This window comes from Blennius ocellaris (genome assembly GCF_963422515.1).
Source record: "Blennius ocellaris genome assembly, chromosome: 24".
Classification (NCBI taxonomy): Eukaryota; Metazoa; Chordata; class Actinopteri; order Blenniiformes; family Blenniidae; genus Blennius; species Blennius ocellaris.
Window position 1 is genome coordinate 12414846 of NC_137673.1, and position 22832 is coordinate 12437677.

At 43.5% G+C, this 22832-nt stretch overlaps 2 protein-coding genes across 2 annotated transcripts in view; one reads left to right on the plus strand and one right to left on the minus strand.

Moving 5' to 3' along the window:
* LOC308147500 (uncharacterized protein) overlaps positions 1–22832 on the plus strand; it is a 1504609-nt gene that overhangs the window by 1227922 nt on the left and 253855 nt on the right.
* Positions 1–22832, minus strand: part of LOC308147502 (NACHT, LRR and PYD domains-containing protein 3-like) — a 427269-nt gene that overhangs the window by 157975 nt on the left and 246462 nt on the right. The gene's annotated exons all lie outside the window — the stretch shown is intronic.

Consider the following 22832-nt stretch of genomic DNA (forward strand, 5'->3'; position numbering starts at 1 on the left):
ACACCCGCACACACCTATCTGCACTCGTATCTCCCTGATACCTATCTACACTGTGATTTCCTTGATACCTGTCTACACTGTGATCTCCTTGATACCTGTCTACACTGTGATCTCCCTGATACCTGTCTACACTGTGATCTCCTTGATACCTGTCTACACTGTGATCTCCTTGATACCTGTCTACACTGTGATCTCCCTGATACCTGTCTACACTGTGATCTCCTTGATACCTATCTCCACTGTGATTTCCCTGATACCTATCTACACTGTGATCTCCCTGATACCTGTCTACACAATGTGATCTCCATGTTACCTATCAACACAGTGGGATCTCCTTGATACATATCTACACACTGTGATCTCCCTGATATCTATCTACACACTGTGATCTCCCTGATACCTATCTACACTGTGATCTCCCTGATACATATCTCCACTGTGATTTCCCTGATACCTATCTACACTGTGATCTCCATGTTACCTATCTACACACTATGATCTCACTGATGCCTATCTACACTGTGATCTCCCTGATACCTATCTCCACTGTGATCTCCCTAATACCTATCTACACCGTGATCTCCCTGATACCCATCTACACTGTGATCTCCCTAATACCTATCTACACTGTGATCTCCCTGATACCTGTCTACACACTGTGATCTCCCTGATACCTATCCACACTGTGATCTCCTTGATACCTATCTACACTGTGATCTCCCTGATACCTGTCTACACTGTGATCTCCCTGATACCTGTCTACGCACTGTGATCTCCTTGATACCTGGCTACACACTGTGATCTCCTTGATACCTATGTACACACTGTGATCTCCCTGATACCTATCCCCACTGTGATCTCCCTGATACCTATCCACACTGTGATCTTCCTGATACCTGTCTACACACTCTGATCTCCCTGATACCTATCTACTGTATGTGATCTCCTGGATACCTATCTACAGTCTGTGATCTCCCTGATATCTGTCTACACTGTGATCTCCCTGATACCTGCCTACACTGTGATCTCCCTGATACCTATCTACACACTGTGATCTCCCTGATACCTGTCTACACTGTGATCTCCCTGATTCCTATCTACATGCACTCTGGCAGTGTACACCAGTCCAAACATTCTGACCAAAGACCTGTGAAGACTTATCGTTATACCTGGGCCACCCCATTCCAGTCTCACCTGCACTTTGCCTGTTAGACGATCTCACAGAAATTAAAAGAGAGAAAAACGAGTCCTTCATACTCCTGGTCTCTCGAAGTGTGACGAAAAACCCAATCCTCATGAACTAGAAATCAAAAAGTAATCTTAATATAAAGTTATTTAAAAACTGACTCCTAGACCACATCACATTGGAGAGAATGTTGCTTGTAGGAAGAATCAATTGGCACAATTTGAGTTGACATGGTCCCCAATAATTTATTTACACCATGTAGCCCTGTGGGGGGGGGGGGGGGGGGGGGGGGTAGTACCGCCTTGGGGCTCTTGGGGCCACCTGTGGCTGGGGCGTTAAGGCTTGGGTGGTTGGCGGCCCTGCGATCTGGGGGGGTGCTGGCATCTATCCTGGGGAGTGGCGGCCTGGCCTGGGGGGTACTGGGGAGGTTGTGTGGGGGAGGGTCTGCTCTGGTTTGGGGGTGGTCCCGCTGGGGTGGGGTGGGGGTTCTGGGAGTTGGGCCTTAATGGCCTAATTAAAAAGTTGCATCAAGCAGGTAGTGCAAATAAATAAATAGATAAATAGTACAACAACAGACTACAACTTAGTACTAATAAATAGCAGTAATAGTAAGAATGTGATAATAAAAGTGAGTCAGATATAAATAGAAGAGAGAATGAAGGTCAAAGGTTAAATATGATCAGCCCTCCTGCTGATCATATTTAACCTTTGACCTTCATGCTGTGTTCTCCAGGCAGTGATCAGAACTGAGTTTTTAGAAAAACCACTGATTTTATGTTGAGATCAGGGGGCATGTTGTCGGCAGCTGCTGAAAGTAACTAAAAAGTGACTGGTAATCTTTTGATTGGCCCTACTCCTGTTCAGCAGCTTGGGCAGACAATATGATGTGATTGAGAGACTTGTGATGTCACAACACTTTTTACTCTTGTAACAGGAAGAGACCAAGAGTCTCCTCCTGTTGCTGCTTTTTTAATGTTGGCATGGCTGCTGGACACGACCGGGGGGGACGCTCAAAGAGACCCCCCAACACACACACACACACACACACACACACACACACACACACACACACACACACCAGCTGCATCACCGTGTGGTACGGCGCCTGCACCGTATCCTGCGCATCGTGAGGATCATTGGTGTCTCTCCCCCCCTGCGGGACATATACAACACCCGCCTCACCCGCAGAGCCATCAGGATGGCAGGTGGCCCCACCCACCCCTCCCACAGCCTCTTCAGCCTGCTGCCGTAGGGGAGGAGACTTCAGAGTCTCCGAGCCAAAAGAGAGCCAAATACTTTTGGGATTCACAGCAGAATTTGATTTCCAAAGTATAACTATAGATCAACATTACAATATTGTGCTATTTTCATTTGTCATATGTGATTTTTGTTCATTATTGCTGATTAAAATAGTTGGATAATGGATACAATGTCCAGTCAGTCAGAAAACAGTCTGAGGAAAAAAGCACATACAATTAAGACAGAAGTTGGAATTTTGAAAGTTGTAGTTTTGTGTTGGTTAGTTTTCAAAACACAGAGGAGTATCAATAATAAGAAGAGTCTTTCAGTAACCTTCACAACGTTTTGAGCAGCTTTGTTGGCAGGATTCAAACCTAGGCAGGGAGACCCCAAAGGATTTCTAGTCCATCGCCTTAACCTCTCGGCCACAACAACTTGCTACTGGAAGATTAAATAGTGTGTGTCTGCTTCTCCTTTGTTCTCAGCATCTTCATGGCAACTGAAGTTGATCTCCTTTGATCTCATTTAATCTCCTTTGATCTCATTTAATCTCCTTTCATCTCTTCCATGAGGAGCCTCTCCCATCACTTTGTATGGGACATTGTTTTGCTGGTTTTTTCAATTGTGTTTGGAAGCAGTTATCTGAATCATTAACAAAAGTCATAACAACGTCTTCCTGATGTTCTTTGTGTCTGTGCTCCAGCAGTGCAGGACTAGTTATTCAGCAAAAAAACTGAGATGCTGTCACATGGTGGAGGGGGCGGAGCCACGCCATACTGCACCTTACAGACCATTTCCTGTTTCACTTGTTAACAAATCACATTATGGATCTGATCTGGATCTGAGCTGAATTTGGCCAAAAAGAGACGGAATGAACGGCTTTAACTTCACAAATAAAAGTGAACTCTCACACATTGAACCACCAAAATATGAAATAAAATCATAGCTCAACAAAGAGACTTAGTGTACTGAGTAAACAGTCAGATATTACTTAGAACCAAGTAAATCCAACATTAGACACTGACAGTGACAGTCTGTAATGACACAGCTGATCAATTAGTAGGATTAATAATGGAAACAGAGACAGAAGGCAGAACAGAGAGAGTGGATTCTATTTTGAAAAGAATGCACTTCAAATGGTAAATTCTAATACATCGTGGACTATTAAATGCTACATTGTGAGATGTGATAAACTGTAGGGCCAGATGATATTGAACCAACCAAACAACAAGTATGTTATGGAAGAAACATACTTATTCAAAAGCACATAACTGAACCAATAAAAAGATGTATACAACATATATCTATGTATACAACATATATCTATGTATATAATATATATCTATGTATATAATATATATCTATGTATACAACGGGGCAGAAGGGGGCAGAAGGGGGCTAATCAGTGCCTGTTAGTGATCATGTCATTTAGACACCTGCACACAAAGCTGTTAAACACAGGAAGTAGCAATTTGTTAATGTCAGAAAATGTGAAGGCAAATTTACAAATAACAAACATAAATACAACGATGCAATGCAAGACAAGTCACAACTATTTAACAATATACATATATACACTTTTCATTTTCTACAAACATACCAGATGGAGGTGTTAATCATTCCTCCTCTTCTCCACCACAGTTTTAAAATGTTCACAGCTGGTGTACACCACACCCTCAAAACCAGGCGTGGTGGATTTTCTTGTTGTTGGGCAAAAGGTAAACATCTTCTGGTTTCCACGTACTTCTTCTTTTGATGGCGTGTACCTTTTGCGCAGGCCACCACACTGCGGTACTCGGCACGCCACACAGGGTTTGTTAGATTCCTTTGGCATGACGGTCTTGACGATGGGTGCAGGGGGGGGGGGGGGGACAAACACCTGACTGCTGGACGGCCCAGCAAACTGAATAGACGGTGCCCGAGGCTGTGCTGGGACCACCAGCAGTATTGGTGCTGCTGAGACGGAGGTGGGATGTGGGAGGTGGTCCTGGTGGCCTTGGGCTGGATGGTCCACTTTGAAGGTCCTGCCACCGGCTCTGGTTCCTCAGGCTCCTCAAAGTCCAATCTGCAAATACAAAATAGACCATGAGGATTCAGGGACGAGGATTAGCCATTTAACATGCTTCATCAGTCTTCATCTCCTCTTCACCCTTTTTAAACTGCCAGTCTTTAAACTCTTTCTTAAACTCTCACTCCAGACCAGAGACGGGCCGGCAGGACAAAGCATTACAGTTTACCTGCAGCATTCACACTATCATGCATTTGCCGCGGGAAATGCAGATTCTCTAGTCTCTGGATTGAGTTGCTGCTTGTAGTCAAATGTGTTCACATGACCCTGTTGACCTCCAGCAGAGTTTCCAGCAGTGGACACTCCTGGCCCTAGAAAAGGAAAAGAAAAAGTGAGGAGGGACTTTTTGGACATACATTGAGCCTTTGAATAAAGGTTTGAAAGAACTGAAAAATATCCAACATCATAACATGTCTCTGCTGGGAATCGAACCCGGGTCACTGCTTGGAAGGCAGCTATGCTGTCCACTATACCACCATCACTACTTTGAGGAGCTTCACCTGTCAAAGATCATAAAGAATATAGAGTGATGGTGAAGAAGACCTGAAGAAGTTTGTAGAATGGGACAGAATGTTTGATGTTTGATTATATGAATACATATGAATGATATTGGATGAGGCCCTGGTGATGGAGTTGTCAGTGATATTTATGATGCTGAGGTCATGGTTGTATTAAACTGTGAACCCAGTGGCCTAATGGGCAAGGCACTGGCCTCCCATCTGGAGTCTAGAACTGAAGTGGACTGATCTAGTCTTGATTCAACCATGTTGTCACTAACATCTCACCACACTCCCTCAAAGAACCGTTCATTGAGTCATCACAACGTGATTGGACGTTCAATCTGAGTGTAGTTCTAGTTCTACGTTTAAATAAATGATGGTAGACATCAAGCAACAACAGCAGCAGCACATCACATTGATGAGGAGGTGAGGTGACACAGTGAAGCTTCCAGGCAGCTGATGGGGTCAAAGATCCTCTAGATCAGGTGTGGGGAACCCTGGTCCTCAAGGGCCACAGTCCTGGATGTTCAAACACAGCTGAGTTGTCATGGTGACGAGCCAATCATTGTTGTCAGCTGTGTTGATGTGAGGAGACATTGAAACCATGCAGGACCACGGCCCTCAAGGCTACTCTAGATCCACACTGGTGACTTCTCAACTGTGAGGTTCACATCTCAAGTCCACCATTCTGTCCTCAAGGACACCACTGTCTCAATAGAGAGCTCTGCCCAATGTGGGACTTGAACCCACAACCCTGAGCTTAAGAGTCTCATGCTCTACCAACTGATCCAGATAAAAAAATAAGAAAGCAGCCTGTATTAATATCTTTTATTGTATATGGCTGTTCAGAAAAATACATATATTATAAATATTACAAATTAAGCTTTATATACTGTATATATTATATAGTTTTTGATATATAAAACATTGAATCTGTTCAATGTTTTGATAGTAGTGAACTCACTCCTCTCTAATTCCAGGTTTTGGGATTCATATTACTGCTGCAAAACCATGAGAAAGAGAATTTTGCAGAATATGAGCCCTTTGATCTCAGAATTCTACCACCCTATTGGTCTCATGCATAGTTTCTGTAGTGTAGTGGTTATCACGTTTGCTTAACACACAAAAGGTCCCCTGTTCAAAACTGGGCAGAAACACAGAGGAAACTTTTTTTAAACTCCAAAACTCAGTTCAACTCTGGAAAATATGGGTTTAGTCCCATTTGCACAACTTTCAAGGAGACATTCAGCACATTAATTGCTCCTTCCTAATCGTCATCCTTTACAAACACTGACTGCAGTCTGAACATCAGATTTGAATGCCATCATTCATATCAGACTTCTGAAAGGAGATCATTTTTCCTGATCAGTTTCAATTGGCTCTCATGTCACAGGTCTTCTCCTGCCAAGATGTCCTCAAATCAATGTGTCTTCTCCTTGAGAGGTGAGGAATGAGCTCACTCTGAGAGCAGTGTCTCGTCTTTTGCCATGCGTCTTCCGTCCAGATGTTTGATCCTCATGTTGATACGGAGATGTGTGGAGTCCACAGTGTTTCACATCAATCACCTTGATTAGCCTGGTTGTAGGACTGGACCAGTTTGAGCCTGGAGGTTTTAGTGGGGTGAAATTCACAGGGTGTGACAAGTGTCCAACATATCAGGACCAGAAATGATGGGAGTGAATCATGACTTGTTGGTTTGAGCAAGACATTCCATTCAATGGCTTCAACTGGGATTTGAACCCGTGTCTCCTGAGAGACTGGGTCTTGCTTCACCTTAGTTTTCCATATAAATACTTTTGTACCTGGAAACAGTCCATTTCCCATCTTGAAGTTCTACTTTTCAGCTTGGAGGATGTTCATTCACTTGTTTACTTTTGTAGAAAAAAAGCAGATCACAAACATCAAAGACACAAAACTAAAGTCATTTAAAATGGAAACTTCCTGGCTTTAAGAATCACTAAAAGAAATCAAGAAACAAATGGTCGTAGTAAAAATGTGATAATAAAAGTGAGTCAGATATAAATAGAAGAGAGAATGAAGGTCAAAGGTTAAATATGATCAGCAGGAGGCCAGGCAGTGATCAGAACTGAGTTTTTAGAAAAACCACTGATTTGATGTTGAGATCAGGGGGCATGTTGTCGGCAGCTGCTGAAAGTAACTAAAAAGTGACTGGTAATCTTTTGATTGGCCCTACTCCTGTTCAGCAGCTTGGGCAGACAATATGATGTGATTGAGAGACTTGTGATGTCACAACACTTTTTACTCTTGTAACAGGAAGAGACCAAGAGTCTCCTCCTGTTGCTGCTTTTTTAATGTTGGCATGGCTGCTGGACACGACCGGGGGGGACGCTCAAAGAGACCCCCCAACACACACACACACACACACACACACACACACACACACACACACACACACACACACACACACACACACACACACACACAGGGACGAGAGCTTTGGCTGTTCCTAAATGTTCCACTTCAACAAGTCTCTTATGAGGTCAGGAATTATATAATCCACCGTTTCAAAAAGTAGAACCAACCTCTCAATAATAGTGGTACTATGTCCAACTATCCAGTGTGTTTTTGTACTTTTTAACAGTGTTGGTTTGATAGAAAAGCTTTCAACAACCAAACATCATTAGAGTGAAGAGAGTGAGATGAGATGAACTATGGAACCCCACACATCCTCAGTGACATGAGAAGTTGAGGTTTTAAGGTCAGAATGACCGAGAGGTTCAAGAGGCTTGGCGTGGCAAGTGAGAGTTCTACCTCTGAACCTCCTCCTGAGATGTTCTGACACAAAGGTTAAACCTCCAACATCTGGTTAGTTTAGTGGAGAGAATCTCCTCCTGTCACATTGAGACCAGGGTTCAATTCCCTGACAGGGAGAGCAGAACCTTTTAGTTTTGTTATTAAAACCAGGTTCAGATTGGGAACGGCCCCTTCCAGCCATTCCAGCTGTTGTCAATGTGAACATAAAAGTTGCACAGTGAGACTCTGGAGTCATTAGTGGTTCCCTTTCTAGGACCTCATCACTGGACACCAGGTTCTCTGCACCTTTTTTTAGGGACTGAGCCCGTAAGGGAAGCTGCCTGGAGGCGAGGACCCTATTGCATCTGTAGTGTTTCTTTCTTTGTTTCTTCTCCTGACGCCACTGAAACCAAATCTGACCCCTAAACTTGTTCACCGAATTTGACACTCTCATCAGGACTGGCTCAGATTATAACAAAATGTAAAAAAAAAAAGAACTCATAAAGTGCCAAAATGTGCTCTCTCGCGCCACGTACAATTACTAAAATGACCAATTTCCAGAACAAAGTGCAAGTGTGAATGCTGAAGAGGCGGAATAAAGCTGCTTTCTCCTTTGAATAAATATCCTTTCATCTCAGCGTCTCCATGGCTCCATGGTGTCTCAGTACTGAGATCAAAGGAGAACAAAGGACCTCGCGGGCCCTGAGGTCCTCCGGCACCGGCCTTTTAGTTGTCCCTCAAACGAGGACCAAGACTCACGGGGAGGCTGGTTCAGCTCCTATGGCCCCCGTTTGTGGAACAGCCTGCCGGGGAACCTCAGGGCTGCAGAGTCCATTGAGGTTTTTAAAAAAGGGTTAAAAACTCACCTTTTTAATCAGGCTTTTAACTGATTTTATACATGTATGTGTGTATATAGTTATGTATTTGATCAATGTATTTATCTACTTCTATTTATTTATTTATTTATTTTAGATAATTATCTAATTTTTTACCTTCTTTTTTATCTCCAGTGGTTCCTCTAGGGGGCGCTACACTGGTGGTGGCCGGTTTTGCCGCTGGTGGAGCCGTCCCATGGGTTTCCCTGCCCGGGCCCCTGGCAGGTCCCCCGCGTATGCGGTGGGATTGGCTTGTCTGCCCGGTTGGGGGGGGATCTGTGGGGCGGCGCCCCCTGTGGTCGGAAGTTGTGCCGCCCCCAGTGTGGACGGCCCAAATATGTCCCTTTCCTCACCTTAGTCCTCAGTGTCCTGCCATGTCTCCATATCTCTAGGCATGTCTTCACCTATGGTGTGTGTCTGCATGTGTGCGTGTGTGTTCACCTGCTTTTTATTAATCTCTTTTATCTTTGCACTGTTTCTAATTCTTGTTGAAGCACTTTGTGTTGCTTAATGTATAAAAAGTTCTATATAAATAATGTTGATTGAATGATTGATTGAATCCAAGTGCTATTGCTTCTTTTAAAATGAGGCTTTCTGCAATATCAGCTGTTCTTGTGAGCATGAGACTCTAATACTTTCACACAACTTTCACACTTTGAAGCATCAGAATATGAAATATGATCATAGATCAAGAAACAGACTCTCAATGTTGTTTGTAATCTGACAGTTATTATGTAAAACAAAGTAAATCTAACTTTAGACCCTGTGACAGTGACAGCCTGGAATGAAACTTGTAATGTGTTTTTTTCTCCATCTTTTTCAGACTGTGATCAAATGTAAAGATGTGTTTGCAGTACATCTGACACCAGGTAAAGCAGCACTAAAAATGCCCTGCAGGAGGCGCTGTGGCTTAGCTGGTCAAAGTGCCTGTCTAGTAAACAGGAGGTCCTGGGTTCAAATCCCAGCAGTGCCTCACAACATCAATTCAATTAACCTTTAATTCTATAACAATGTGCTCTCTAGCGCCACCTCCAGTCACTAAAATGACCAATGTCCTCCACAGCCATGGTGTGATCTCTCTAGGAATGTCGTAGAGATCAAACCAAAACTCCCATTGGAAACCCTGAGAAAAAAACTGCTCCATTTATTGTAGCAATGAATGATTGTAGAAAAAGCTCTTTATGTATTTATTTCTAAATGTGGCCTTAGTAACTTCTGAAGGGTCAAATCAGGGTTTCATGATGAACTCATAAACACTGGTGCTAAAAGGGGGTTAGCACTATACGTGGCTCTTTAGCACCATTTCCACCACACAAAAGTGCGGGGACAGAGTGGAGAGGTACGGAGCGGTACGGCAAAGTGAAGCTAGAGCTCTGGTCAGGTACTCGTTTCCACTGCAGAGAGGAGCTTAAAAAGTGGGCGGGGTTTAAATGCTCCGCAGATATGTGACGTTACAACAGAAAAGAAAGTCGTCAGATTTAGATCTTTTGAATCCTCTGTTGTTGTTTACATCCTCCACTTTGCACTTGTTGTTTAGTTAACTGTTATTTTTTGCTGCAGCAAAAAAAACCTGTTATTTTTTGCAGCGGCTATTTTTAGCGCTGCAGCCTCAACTTCCGTGTTTGTTCTGAGAGAGCGAACGCTCCAGCGACTTGCCCAGCACTTGAGCTCTTGGGTGCAGGGCATAAAAATATGAAGACACTAGAAGTGTCTCTCTGGGCTCTGGTGAAGTTTAGATGAGAAAGAATGAGAAAGAATCCGGTTACGCTTTGAAAAGAAGCTGAATAAATAATGATTGAAACTGAGAACAGGATGAACAAAAACCTGTTTCAAGTTAAAACTCCCAGTTCTAATCTTTTCCCTCCATTTCATTTTCTAACAAATTTCTAACAAATCACATTACGGATCTGATCTGGATCTGGGGCCTCATTTATAAAACCTTGTGTAGGATTTCTACCAGCTTAGCTTCCAAGATCAGATGAGATCAGGGTGTTCAGGGTGGTATGGCCGTAAGGATCAGTGACACGAAGAAATTACCTTTTTATAGGTGAAAATACACTGAAAACCTGTTGATTGTTCCATCTGTTGTCAATCAGGTGTCTCTCAATTCAAACTGGAATAAAGCTCCAGAGTGTCTTTGTTGTGAGTCTCTCTCAAATACTGACCACCAATCAGAGACTGGTCAGCTGATGGAGCTCACCTGGTCCATCCAGGCTCCAGAAAACATGGAGGAACTCTGTCAGGACCTGTCAGTGTCAAGCCTGAAAGGTCCTTTGTGATCTCAACCTGAGGATTATCAGTAAATAAACACCATGAAGCAAACTCCCCGTCGGGGAATTGAACCCCGGTCTCCCACGTGACAGGCGGGGATACTGACCACTATACTAACGAGGAGATACTGCCATGTCTCATCACAATACTAACCAGGCCTGACCCTGCTTAGCTTCCCAGCTCAGCAACAGTGAGCAGAAGAAATTAGCTTTTGATAGGTGAAGATACTGTAACATGAGTCCACTGAGCTCAGCAGTTGATCACATGACCTCTCATGGTGGGAATGTGTCAGCATGAGAGCATTGGTTCTTCACTGCTACAATTCTCGCTGCCACGCAGGTTCAATTCCCGGCCAATGCAGCTCCTTATTTTACCAATCACCAATAATGTACAAGTTTGCTTTTTATAGTCCTATTTGGGAAACTTGTAGTTCTTTCCTCACCACAGCAGACTTGTGCTGCCGTCGCTTTATTATGACATCATGAAGTGAAAGTGCAGTCTGACTGCCACACTAACGTACTTGCCTTCCCTTAACTCCTTTAGGAGCCTCCTAACTCCTTTCCTTAACTCCTTTAGGAGCCTCCTAACTCCTTTCCTTAACTCCTTTAGGAAGCCTCCTAACACCTTTCCTTAACTCCTTCAGGAAGCCTCTTAACACCTTTCCTAAACTCCTTTAGGAAGCCTCCTAACACCTTTCCTTAACTCCTTTAGGAAGCCTCCTAACTCCTTTCCTTAACTCCTTTAGGAAGCCTCCTAGCACATTTCCTAAACTCCTTCAGGAAGCCTCCTAACTCCTTTACGAAGCCTCCTAACACCTTTCCTTAACTCCTTTAGGAAGCCTCCTAACACCTTTAGGAAGCCTCCTAGCACCTTTCCTCAACTCATTTAGGGAGCCTCCTAACTCCTTTCCTTAACTCCTTTAGGAGCCTCCTAACTCCTTTCCTAAACTCCTTTTGGAGCCTCCTAACTCCTTTCCTTAACTCCTTTAGGAAGCCTCCTAATACCTTTCCTTAACTCCTTTAGGAAGCCTCCTAACACCTTTAGGAAGCCTCCTAGCACCTTTCCTTAACTCATTTAGGGAGCCTCCTAACTCCTCTCATTGACTTCTTTAGGAGCCTACTAACTCCTTTCCTTAACTCCTTTAGGATGCCTTCTAACTCCTTTCCTTAACTCCTTTAGGAAGCCTCCTAACACCTTTCCTTAACTCCTTCAGAAAGGCTCATGATGGAGGATGTTCCTGCAGCAGAACGTTCTCCACGGCTCATGATGGAGGATGTTCCTGCAGCAGAACGTTCTCCACAGCTCATGATGGAGGATGTTCCTGCAGCAGAACGTTCTCCACGGCTCATGATGGAGGACGTTCCTGCAGCAGAACGTTCTCCACGGCTCATGATGGAGGATGTTCCTGCAGCAGAACGTTCTCCACGATGCTGGAGGATGTTCCTGCATCAGAACGTTCTCCACAGCGTCTCCAGACTCTGTCTCGTCTGTCACATGTGCTCAGTGAGAACCTTCTCATCAGTGAAGAACTCAGGGCTCCAATGGCCAATCTGCCAATATTGCTGTTCTCTGGCAAATGCCAATGGCCCTGCAGGGTGTTGGGCTGTAAGAACAGCTCCCCCTTGTGGACGAGGTTCCTCATAGCACCCTGGTGAAGTGTGTTTCTGACAGTTTGAGCACAAACATCACATTAGTGTCCTGCTGGAGGTCATTCTGCAGCTCTTGCAGCTCCTCCTGGTCCTTCTTGCACAAAGGAGGAGGTAGCAGTCCTGCTGCTGGCTTGTTGCCCTCCTACCCCCCCTCCATGTCTCCTGGTGTCCTGGCCTGTCTCCTGGTATGTCCTCCATGCTCTGGACACTGTTCAGGGAGACACAGCAAACCTTCTTGCCACAGCTCATTGATGTTCCATCTTGGATGAGCTGCACAACCTGAGCATCTTGTGTTGGTTGTCGACACGCCTCCTGCTCCTCCAGGACTGAAACACTAACAACATTCTAAAGTGAGCAGAACATCAGCCAGGAACCAGGAGAACAGCATCATGGTTTGTGGTCACCAGCTGCAGAACCACTCCTTTATACGAGTTGTCTTGGTGATTGTTTGATTATTGTGATATGAAATCTACCAATGATCTACTTCCTACTCTCGACATAAAGCTTGGAGAAGCTGGGGATTGATCCCAGGACCTCATACATGCTAAGCATGCGCTCTACCACTGAGCTACATCCCCTGTTCTCTACTGCAGAACAGAAGCTATGTTTTGCAACTGAACTGGTTCATGAAAGGCCAGGAGAAAAACTCCTGAGCAGCTTGTCTTCACCTTTCACTATCAAAGCTTTGATTGTGTGTCTGGTTGCTGGAGCTGCTTTTCTTAGAAGAGTGTGGCTCATTTGTCCAGCAGTTGTGTTTCCTTGAAGTGGACATTTAATGATCAGGAGAAACAGGGTACGTCCCTGAAGCCTAATTTGACGCCTAAACTTGCTCACCAAATTTGTCACACTAATCAGGACGTGCTCAGATGTAAAAAACAAAAACAAAAAAAAAACCTAAAAGTGTCCAAATGTGCCCTATGTAGTATGTAGTATGTAGTATCCAAATGCGCTCTAGCGCCGCTTACAATCACTAAAATGACCAATGTCCATCACAGCCATGGTGTGATCTCTAAGAATGTCATCAAACCAAAACTCACTTCTTCATCTCATCAAAACGTAAATATCACACAAATATCACTCAAACTTTAATATTCACCATCAAACATGAAGTCTACTGAAACTAGAGGTTTGTATTTCCAGAATAAACTGCAAGTGTGAATGCTGAAGAGGCTGAATAAAGCTGCTTTCTCCTTTGAATAAATCTCCTTTCATCTCAGCATCTCCATGGCTCCATGGTGTCTCCAGTACAGAGATCAAAGGAGAACAAAGGAGATCAGCATCTGATGTAGATCAAAGCCACTGAGCAAGCAACATCCATAGACGTCCAAGACATGTCCATCTGTCCAGTCCCTATTGTGGACGTCTATTTGACAGCCAGAACTAGTTGGAAATAGACATTTTAAACAGGCTGTAATGGAGGACGTCTATTTTACCATCTGTTTTACTGCCATGTAAAATGAGTCACTTTTAAGAACTGTGACAACTGTATTCCAAAGATTCTTTAAAGTACGTCCAGCAACTACCAACCTTAATAAATCATCCATACTGGAGCCAATATGACTTGATACTATGATAACGTTGTTTGATTATGTACCAATTCATCATAAATACACTGAAAGACAGTTTTACTGCATTCAAGATGGAGTTCAGTGTTTTACTGCATTTCTAAGTATAATACATGCTGTGTATGATTGGTACCTTGCCAAATGTATGGTAACTGTGTTCAGGTTCTGGGTTTAGCCATGTTTTATTAGTTACTGATGCTTTAATGATCTCTGCCATGAGCTTTCAAAGTAAAAGGATCTAGAATGAACTATGTTCTGCTCGCTATGTTCAGTAACTCTACAACTGTAGGATCATTATCAGCTCATCAACATTTTTTGGTGACGTCTCCACTGTAAAGGTTGTCTTATGCTTGACGTGTCCACGAGCTCCTCACGGCTTCCTGCAGCCAAATGACATCATTTTAGCCGCCACGCCCCTCAGTGCAGTCCTGTTCACGTGGACGTCACCGCTCCGTGTGCCTCCCAATTCTTCTGACTACACGGACGGAGACGTGAGGAAAAAAAGGTGGAGCTGAAGAGGAGGAAGACTGAAGACTTGGTTCTAAAGACACAAAAAGCATCAAGCTGCACATCCACACTGAAAACACAAGATGTGCTTCGTCAATATTTTTGCATCTCAATCAACCCGTTGATCACTTTGACACTAAATCCTGATAAAAGATGAAGAAAAGGAAGAACAAAATAGTCCTGGAGGAGGTGATATTATTAGGTGTATCAGAATCACAAATGAAGTTGTATAGAGTGTGGTTGGGGGTTCAACTAATGACAATTAAGGAAGACCCTCCCTTTGACCCTTGCACAATGAGGAAGCTCTGCTCTGTCACATGGCATCATGGGAGAAAGTATAATACAACTCCTTTAAAGGTTCATGAACACACATGGATGTTTAAACATGCCCTGCTGTCAGCAGTGGGATTTGAACCCACGCCTCCAGAAGAGACTGCGACCTGAACGCAGCTCCTTGGACCTCTCGGCCATTCTGACCTAAAAACACCCAGGTCACGTGTAGCCGAGGACGTTCTGGGTTCTCTAGTTCATCTCATCTCACACCTTCAGAGACAGTGGTGTCCTCAAGAACAAAATGGTAGGATTGACATCTGAAGCTCTCTCTTATGAGTCTTCCAGTGGAGAGGTCACCACTGTGGAGCAGGGGTGTCAAAAGCCTTGTTTCCACTGCACAAAAAGTACTGGGATAGAACGGTATAGTCTGTTACGGTTCACGTTTCCACCGCAGGAATTTGTGATTTTCCTCTCCGTCGGGGTACCAGGACCATGGAACGGGTCTGAGTTTGAGGAGCTGATTGGTCAGTGGTTTACTACAATATTTTAATATGTCAGCTGGATGAATCCTCTGCTGTCAGTGTGGTCAGCTTTGCACTGGTTGTTTTTTGTTTTTTTTTCCTTTTCTTTTCTTTGCTCCTCAACTTTCATGTTGGTCATGAAAGAGCAGATGTGAGGCAGGGGGAGACCGGGGCTCAGGACTTTGCATCACGTTGGAGCTTTCTGTTAGCAGCATAGCGTCAGCGTGCCGAGTCTGTCTTTGCATCGCGTCTGTGGTTTCTGTTCAAACGCGATGCTGCAGCGGTCAGTGTTCTATTCAGTGGTGGTCAGCGCTACTGCATCACCATGGTTAGTTATTTCTAGCTGCTGAAAGTAACTAAAAAAGCAACTTCAAATCTAATTTAGTTACTTTTAAAAACAAGCAATTAGTAAAATAATTGGGTTACTTTAAAAGGAGTAACTGTAATCAGTAATCACATTAGTTTTTCAAGGTAACTGTGACAACACTGCTCAGTTCTCACGTTTGGTTTTTAAAACACCTTCGGTGCTTAAAACAAGAAAATTCCAGATGAAATAGTGTGTCTGCCTCTCCTTTGTTCTTAGTGTCTCCATGGTAACAGACACTGATCTCCTTTAATCTCCTTTAATCTCTTCCATGAGGAGCCTCTCCCATCACTTTGTATGGGACATTGTTTTGCTGGTTTTTTCAATTGTGTTTGGAAGCAGTTATGTGAATCATTAACAAAATTCATAACAACGTCTTCCTGATGTTCTTTTTGTGTCTGTGCTCCAGCAGTGCAGGACGAGTTATTCAGTAAAAAACTGAGATGCTGTCACATGGTGGAGGGGCGGAGCCACGCCGTACTGCACCTTACACACCATTTCCTGTTTCATGTAGACTCCTGCACACAAAACTGTTAAATACAGAAAGTAGCAACGTGGCTCCTTGTAGCACAACAGAGCCACTATGAGCCACGTATAGTGCTAACCCCCTTTTAGCACCAGTGTTTATGAGTTCATCATGAAACCCTGATTTGACCCTTCAGAAGTTACTAAGGCCACATTTAGAAATAAATACATAAAGAGCTTTTTCTACAATCATTCATTGCTACAATAAATGGAGCAGTTTTTTTCTCAGGGTTTCCAATGGGAGTTTTGGTTTGATCTCTACGACATTCCTAGAGAGATCACACCATGGCTGTGGAGGACATTGGTCATTTTAGTGACTGGAGGTGGCGCTAGAGAGCACATTGTTATATAATTAATGGTTAGTTGAATTAATGTTCTGAGGCACTGCTGGGATTTGAACCCAGGATCTCCTGTTTACAAGACAGGCACTTTGACCAGCTACGCCACAGCGCCTCCTGCAGGGCATTTTTAGTGCTGCTTTACCTGGTGTCAGATGTACTGCAAACACATCTTTACATTTGATAACAGTCTGAAAAAGATGGAGAAAAAAACACATTACAATTTTCATTACAGACTGTAGATTCAGACGGTCTGCTGAGGATCAGAGGCAGACTGAAGCTAGCTGATCTAAGTGACAAAGAAAAGCATCCAATCATTCTTCCAGGTAATCACCATGTGTCATCAGACACTCTCCTTTTATCTCCTTTGATCTCCATGAGGAGCCTCTCTCATCTGAATTGAATCCACAGGAGGTAATGAGACATTGATGGACTCTGCTGCTCTCTGATTATGTAACTAAACACACCTGTGAGCTACAAGTTTTAAATACTGGAGTTTCAATCACAGCAGGAGGTCATAACTCAAGGGTTTTGGTCCAGAAGTATCTGCAGATGAACTTCATCCACAACTGAAGGTTAGAGTCTGCTGGAGTCAGTCCTGCAATATGCAAATTAGCCATGAGCACCAGACAGGAGGAAGACTGACTATTAAGGTGCTGGGTTAAGGCTCCAGTCTCTCAGGAGGTGTGGGTTCAAATCTCACCACTGCCACTTTCCAAAGCTGTGGATGAGTTTAGTTCCTCAAATCAAGAGTGGTCTGGCACTGTAAAGCTCCCTGCCAGACAGAAAATGATGATGAAAGACATTCATTTAACCTGAATTCACAGGCCAAGTTTCATATTAGACGCAAGTTGCTACTTTGAAATTTCATAAAAAAGTTATGAATGTGTAATGAATGGTTTCTTGCATGATTTTGCTGCTTATATACCAATCAAGCACCCGAGGTTGACCTTTTTTCAGTACATAACGTAAAGTAACTGTTTTTATATCTGATGGGTGAAACAGTTTGTAAAGAGTACAACAAGAGATAAACCCTTCATAACCCTTCAAGTGTCTTTATGGTTTTGCACCCTCTTATTTATCTGAACTGCTTTTATCATATCGACCCTCATGGGCCCTGAGGTCCTCGGCAGTAGAGACTCCAGGTCTCGTGGAGCCGAGGACGTTCTGGGTTCTCTAGTTCCTCTCATCTCACACCTTCACCCTGATGATATTTTCTCTCCCAGCCAACACTGTCAACAAGTCCAAAACCACACTGGAAACAAATGGTGCTCCAGTAAATGGTTGGGGGATCAATTCAAGTAGACTTTCATGTCCCTCATACACCTAAACCAGAACCTCAGTGGGAAACAAGATCCTACAAGGAAAGTTGATTTGGGAAGAAGCAGTCATGCACTAAGCAGAGTGGCGCAGTGGAAGCATGCTGGGCCCATAACCCAGAAGTCGATGGATCGAAACCATCCTCTGCTAGTGATGGTTCAGGTTTTCAGGCTTTGACTTCAGATCACAAGTGTGTGAAGTCAGCAGGGATTTTCTCTTCCTAGTAAGAAAACAAGGCCTGTAAGAAAGTGTAAGTCCAGTGAAACAGAAAGTATAGAGCCTTACCTTACTGTCAGCCTCGTTGACTTGTTGTCTCCTCTGGCCTCAGCTGCACCTCGACACCCTGTCCATGAACATCACCAACAGAAGGCTGACAAGTTGAAGCTCACATTGTGTTGAACTTGTGTCTATTTTTCAGCAGCTGTTGCTTGATTGTCCTTCTCTCCTCCGAACAATGAATCCAAATGCTATTGTTTCTTTTAAAATGAGGCTTTCTGCAATATCAGCTGTTCTTGTGATGATGTCATGGTTCTGAAAGAGTTCTGGTTCTGCTCCTGTTTCCATAGCAACTGTGGATGTAGCTTCAAATAGTTTCCACAATGTGAGCAAGTCACAGTCAACCGTGGTCCTGAAGGTCTTCAGTGGAGGATTTTACACTCGTCCTTCATCACTACAGAACAAGTAGCCTGACCAGCTCAGTCACTAGAGCATGAGACTCTAATACTTTCACACAACTTTCACACTTTGAAGCATCAGAATATGAAATATGATCATAGATCAAGAAACAGACTCTCAATGTTGTTTGTAATCTGACAGTTATTATGTAAAACAAAGTAAATCTAACTTTAGACCCTGTGACAGTGACAGCCTGGAATGAAAATTGTAATGTGTTTTTTTCTCCATCTTTTTCAGACTGTGATCAAATGTAAAGACATGTTTGCAGAACATCTGACACCAGGTAAAGCAGCACTAAAAATGGCCAGCAGGAGGCGCTGTGGCTTAGCTGGTCAAAGTGCCTGTCTTGTAAACAGGAGATCCTGGGTTCAAATCCCAGCAGTGCCTCACAACATTAATTCAATTAACCTTTAATTATATAACAATGTGCTCTCTAGCGCCACCTCCAGTCACTAAAATGACCAATGTCCTCCACAGCCATGGTGTGATCTCTCTAGGAATGTCGTAGAGATCAAACCAAAACTCCCATTGGAAACCCTGAGAAAAAAACTGCTCCATTTATTGTAGCAATGAATGATTGTAGAAAAAGCTCTTTATGTATTTATTTCTAAATGTGGCCTTAGTAACTGATGAAGGGTCAAATCAGGGTTTCATGATGAACTCATAAACACTGGTGCTAAAAGGGGGTTAGCACTATACGTGGCTCATAGTGGCTCTGTTGTGCTACAAGGAGCCACGTTGCTACTTTCTGTATTTAACAGTTTTGTGTGCAGGAGTCTACATGAAACAGGAAATGGTGTGTAAGGTGCAGTACGGCGTGGCTCCGCCCCTCCACCATGTGACAGCATCTCAGTTTTTTACTGAATAACTCGTCCTGCACTGCTGGAGCACAGACACAAAAAGAACATCAGGAAGACGTTGTTATGACTTTTGTTAATGATTCACATAACTGCTTCCAAACACAATTGAAAAAACCAGCAAAACAATGTTCCATACAAAGTGATGGGAGAGGCTCCTCATGGAAGAGATGAAAGGAGATTAAAGGTGATCAGCGTGTGTTACCATGGAGACACTAAGAACAAAGGAGAGGCAGACACACCATTTCATCTGGAATTTTCTTGTTTTAAGCACCGAAGGTGTTTTAAAAACCAAACATGAGAACTGAGCAGTGTTGTCACAGTTACCTTGAAAAACTAATCTGATTACTGATTACTAGTTACTCCTTTTAAAGTAACCAAATTATTTTACTAATTGCTTGTTTTTAAAAGTAACTAAATTAGATTAGAAGTTGCTTTTTTAGTTACTTTCAGCAGCTAGAAATAACTAACCACGGCAATGCAGTAGCGACACAGTAGCGCCGACCGCCATTGAACAGAACACTGACCGCTGCAGCATCGCGTTTGAACAGAAACCACAGACGCGATGCAAAGACAGACTCGGCACGCTAACGCTATGCTGCTAACAGAAAGCTCCAACGTGATGCAAAGTCCTGAGCCCCGGTCTCCCCCTGCCTCACATCTGCTCTTTCATGACCAACATGAAAGTTGAGTAGCAAAGAAAAGAAAAGGAAAAAAAACAAAACAACCAGTGCAAAGCTGATCACACTGACAGCAGAGGATTCATCCAGCCGACATATTAAAATATTGAGGGCGTGTAGTCAACCACTGACCAATCAGCTCCTCAAACTCAGACCCGTTCCATGGTCCTGGTACCCCGACGGAGAGGAAAATCGCAAATTCCTGGAAGACTCATAAGAGAGAGCTTCAGATGTCAATCCTACCATTTTGTTCTTGAGGACACCACTGTCTCTGAAGGTGTGAGATGAGATGAACTAGAGAACCCAGAACGTCCTCGGCTACACGTGACCTGGGTGTTTTTAGGTCAGAATGGCCGAGAGGTCCAAGGTGCTGCGTTCAGCTCGCAGTCTCTTCTGGAGGCGTGGGTTCAAATCCCACTGCTGACAGCAGTGCATGTTTAAACATCCTGGTGTGTACATGAACCTTTAAAGGAGTTGTATTATACTTTCTCCCATGATGCCATGTGACAGAGCAGAGCTTCCTCATTGTGCAAGGGTCAAAGGGAGGGTCTTCCTTAATTATCATTAGCTGAACCCCCAACCACACTCTATACAGCTTCATGTGTGATTCTGATACACCTAATAATATCGTCTCCTGACCTCCACCTCCTTCAGGACTATTTTGCTCTTCCTTTTCTTCATCTTTTATCAGGATTTAGTGTCAAAGTGATCAACGGGTTGATTGAGATGCAAAAATATTGACGAAGCCCATCTTGTGTTTTCAGTGTAGATGTGCAGCTTGATGCTTTTTGTGTCTTTAGAACCAAGTCTTCAGTCTTCCTCCTCTTCAGCTCCACCTTTTTTTCCTCACGTCTCCGTCCGTGTAGTCAGAAGAATTGGGAGGCACACGGAGCGGTGACGTCCACGTGAACAGGACTGCACTGAGGGGCGTGGCGGCTAAAATGATGTCATTTGGCTGCAGGAAGCCGTGAGGAGCTCGTGGCTCAGTGTTATAGCTTCCTGGCCTACCCAGTTAGCATTAAGATAACCTCATGGCTATCATGCTAGCAATGCTAACTCGGTTCCTTAAAGAAATGTGGCATTGGTGAAGATCTTGGCTCTACCGAGTGTAGCTCATAGCTCTAGTTGGTAATTTATTGATACTTTTTCACTGTTACTATTATTTTCTTGACAGTTTTTTTGACTATTATTAATACTTTATTGAAACGTCTTCACACAGTACACATTGACTCACATAGCACACGTTAGCTCCCATACATATTAGCATGTTAAAAATAACATGCTGGCATGTTAGCTTGGGCGCATGGATGTAAAAAGCACGTCAAAACTTAAAGGAATAGTGTGCTATGACTTCTACATGTGGGCAGTTTAAGACAGAATGACTGTGAGGTGAGCAGAAGCAACTTTTCCATCAGAAGTCCAGTAAATGTGGTGAAACCATGGTGAGGCTCTGTCATGGTACTTCACACACTTCATGATGGATATTTCTAACCATGATGGGACTTGAACCCTCAACCTTCTGATCCGAAGTCAGACACCATGTGGAATTAAAAAGAAAATAAAGCTCCAGATGGATCAGAACTGCTGGAGTGAAACATGAAGTCCTTCAGGAAAGGAGGAGAACGCCGCCACTAGAAGTGGAGATATTTTCAGGATTGTTACGTTACACTAAACAATAAAAGCTCACATCTTGTTTTGCTGTTGTATAGAAAACAGTTAAAGTCACATACAAATTGTTTTCACCAAAGTGGGCCGGTTAGCTCAGTTGGTCAGAGTGTGGTGCTAATAACACCAAGGTCATGGGTTCAATACCCATACTGGCCACATGAAGCTTCATGAAACACTGTCTTTACTTTCTGATGGTGCTGTCTCTTTAACAAACATTTAAAACCAGTAGTTTCAGTCAGGGCCAGCAGTAACAAAATACCCCCCTCCCCCACACACATTATGTCCTACAGTAAATACACAATGTAAGGCCACTACTATGCATCAGGACTTAATCCACACCAACATGACAGCTGATCAACAAGCACAACACATCAAGACTCCACTGAGCAGCTTCACCATCACATCATTCTCCAGTGTTTCCAACAGACTGTCATGCATGCACACTTTGTCTGTGTCACCATTGTATGGGAAACACCACTTTACAATCAAAAACAGCACCAACTGCCAACAGCAGCACCAATCTAATCCAGAGAAAGTCAAAAACAAGCTAGCATCACCATCACTTGTAGATTAAATCATCCTGCTGTAAAATGCTGCACAAAGACTTTGTTGGTCTGAGTTCACTCATCATTTCTGTGTCGGTCTTCTTCTACTCACAATTTACTTTTTTTCTGCAAACAGGCACCTTGAAAAAGTTCCCCAAAGCAGATCTTCAATCGTATCATGATCTTGATGTTAAATCAGCCTCCATCACTCCAGAGTAGCAGATAATAACACAGTCATCACCTCCTGCCCATGAGCCAATCAGACAAGCTCATTTCAATGACCACACCCAGACCAGTACTAGAAACTCTGCTGGCCCTAAAGCGTTCTGTCAATAACACGTCAGAATCTGATTGGCTGATGATACTGTCACTCAACATTTTAACCCAATAGCATCGTCCAGCTTCCATCAGAGGTTAGCAATGAAGCTACTGCTAGCCCCAGCAGAGGAAAG